The sequence below is a fragment of the Capricornis sumatraensis genome, chromosome 18, assembly GCF_032405125.1.
Source record: "Capricornis sumatraensis isolate serow.1 chromosome 18, serow.2, whole genome shotgun sequence".
NCBI classification, from domain to species: domain Eukaryota; kingdom Metazoa; phylum Chordata; class Mammalia; order Artiodactyla; family Bovidae; genus Capricornis; species Capricornis sumatraensis.
This window is the reverse complement of record NC_091086.1, coordinates 35,750,063-35,753,319: the sequence shown is the minus strand read 5'-3', so window position 1 is coordinate 35,753,319 and position 3,257 is coordinate 35,750,063. Positions and strand designations below refer to the sequence as shown.

The 3,257-nt window shown below is 38.0% G+C and overlaps 1 non-coding gene across 1 annotated transcript; it reads left to right on the top strand.

Moving 5' to 3' along the window:
- Positions 1-268: 268 nt before the first annotated feature.
- Positions 269-340, top strand: TRNAS-GGA (transfer RNA serine (anticodon GGA)). Its single transcript has one exon. It is a non-coding gene; the product is annotated as a tRNA-Ser (tRNA).
- Positions 341-3,257: the final 2,917 nt, after the last annotated feature.

The window sequence follows — 3,257 nt, the reverse complement described above, 5'->3', positions numbered from 1 at the left end:
CACCCCACAAGGCAGAAGATGAGGATTTAACTGATTAAACCCTGTCAAAGATTAAGAGTCTCTGTATGTTCCAATTATGTCAAAATCCACTGGATCTAAGAGCTAAAAATAACACTAAGTCTCTTCTTGTCACTTGGGTTTTCCAATATTAGTACAAACAAACTTAAAAAAACAATCATTTGTGTTAGTAACTTGCTACTGATGTTTTATATATACATATACACACACGTGTGTGTGTATAGTATACATATATGTGTAAGTATGGGCTTCCCTGGTGGCTCAGTGGTTAAAGCGTCTGCCTGGAATGCGGGAGACCCGGGTTCGATCCCTGGGTCGGGAAGATCCCCTGGAGAAGGAAATGGCAACCCACTCCAGTACTCTTGCCTAGAGAATCCCATGAAGGGAGAAGCCTGGTAGGCTACAATCCATGGGGTCGCAAAGAGTCAGACATGACTGAGAGACTTCACTTCATTTCACTTCACATCGTGGATACATAAAATAAGCCTGTATATATACATACACACAAAATAAGCCTTATCCTGGATAAGAGGAAGAAAGACCTCCAAAATGTTATTTTGGATCTTCAAAAAATTGCTTAGAAATATAGTAGGTAATGTAAATGTACAAAAAATGTATAATGTTTTTAAATGAACACAGGAATGTTGACTTAATGTGTTAACAAATTCGTTTTAAAAATAACTGCAATGGGATTGATGGACTATATCTGAGGGAATTGTAAGAACTATTCTAAATCTAGAGCTATGTTCCAAGAAGATGAAATTAGCTCACCCATTTATTTCTCTTGTCTTAAAAAAATCTCACTGAAATATCCAAAGAAATTTTTTAAAAAAAATTAAAGAAAACCCATAGTACTAATGAAAGATATAAAGGACACCATTGATACACCTAAGCACTGAGGAATTTCTAGAACAGATACACAAGAAGAGATCAAATTGATGGTATAAAACAATCATTGCTGGGCACACAACATATGGCTTCATAAGAAAAAAGGGTCTCCATGAGAAGTAAATAGAAATGTTCAATACTTTTCCAGCTGAGAAATGTTGGAGCTGAGGTACCAGAGCCACGGATGCTAAGTGTAAATAACTGAAGGACTTGCAAAATTCTAAGAATGTCCAGAATGGGTTAATACTGAGATATTTTTCTTAACATGGGTGGTAGGGTCCAGAAATAGCCAAGATAAAAAGGGAATAATATCCTACTTAGATTTGGGCAGGCTCAAGAAATAAAGAGAAAAGCACATCCTTCACTGTATAGAAGTTAACTTTCCATGTCACCATGATATTTGCATCCATAATTTTCATTGGCCCTAACGGATCTAAGGAGACACTGCCGCAGCTAAAATCCCAATAGATGCTGGAAGATAAATGGGTTCAAGCATGACATGGATTGGGAGTGAGTGAGAGTGATGAAAAGATCTTGCTGGATCTTCCAGGTGAATACTCACTAGCAACCAAAGATACCAATCTGGTAAATGTCTGTGGACCAAGAAGGAAAGCTCAGAGTCAGTCAGTGCCCACTTGGTACATGTAGAACTTGCTCACGAATTTCCACAACATGTTTACATTTCAAGAGGGACCCTCAGAAGATTAAAAAAAAAAACAAACTGTAAGCACCCCCACCTCCTGCCTCTGGTAACCACTAACCTAAAGTGACTGAAGGTAATCAAAATGTACAACACAAATTTCCAATTATAAAATAAATAAGTCAGGGGGAATAATGTACAGCATTGTTGCTATCATTAATACCGTATTGCATATTTGAAAGTTACTAAAGTTTGAAATAGGAAAAGGAGTATGTCAAGGCTGTATATTGTCACCCTGCTTATTTAACTTATATGCAAACTACATCATGAGAAATGCTGGACTGGAAGAAACACAAGCTGGAATCAAGATTGCCGGGAGAAATATCAATAACCTCAGATATGCAGATGACACCACCCTTATGGCAGAAAGTGAAGAGGAACTAAAAAGCCTCTTGATGAAAGTGAAAGAGGAGAGTGAAAAAGTTGGCTTAAAGCTCAACATTCAGAAAATGAAGATCATGGCATCCGGTCCCATCACTTCATGGGAAATAGATCGGGAAACAGTGGAAACAGTGTCAGACTTTATTTTGGGGGGCTCCAAAATCACTGCAGATGGTGATTGCAACCATGTAATTAAAAGACGCTTACTCCTTGGAAGAAAATTTATGACCAACCTAGATAGCATATTCAAAAGCAGAGACATTACTTTGCCGACTAAGGTCCATCCAGTCAAGGCTATGGTTTTTCCAGTAGTCATGTATGGATGTGAGAGTTGGACTGTGAAGAAGGCTGAGCACTGAAGAATTGATGCTTTTGAACTGTGGTGTTGGAGAAGACTCTTGAGAGACCCTTGGACTGCAAGGAGATCCAACTAGTCCATCCTAAAGGAGATCAGCCCTGGGATTTCTTTGGAGGAAATGATGCTAAAGCTGAAACTCCAATACTTTGTACACCTCATGCGAAGAGTTGACTCATTGGAAAAGACTTTGATGCTGGGAGGGATTGGGGGCAGGAGGGAAAGGGGATGACAGAGGATGAGATGGCTGGATGGCATCACTGACTTGATGGACGTGAGTCTGAGTGAACTCTGGGAGTTGGTGATGGACAGGGAGGCCTGGAGTGCTGCGATTCATGAGGTTGCAAAGAGTCAGAGACGACTGAGAGACTGAACTGAACTGAACTGAAGGGTAGATTATCAAATTCTCATAATAAAAATTTTGTAACTACACATAGTGACAAATATTGATTATACCTATTATGGTAAACATTCTGTAATACATGTGAAAATTGAATCATTATGTTGCACACCTGAAACTAATATAATGTTATATGTCAATTACATCTCAATAAAAATTGCAGAGAGAACTCACTCTAGTTATTTATATCTATCAATACAAACTTTAACTTAATTAAATGCAAACAAAATTGTTCTCACGTTTAAAGTACAGGCTTAAAAAAATCTAGCTCTATTGTCAATGAGATTTAAGGAAATGTGACATCGATTAAACCATAATATTTTGTTCTTAAAAAGAGGAGCCTGAATAGCAAGGAGCACAATTGTCTAATCATGAGGTAAAGAGTATGCTTAGTTTTGTAAGAACTTGCAACCTGTTTTCTAAAGTAACTGTAACATTTTGCATTCCTACCAGCAATGAATGACAGCTCTTGCTTCACATCCGTTCCAGCATTTGGTGCTGTCATTGTTTTCAAT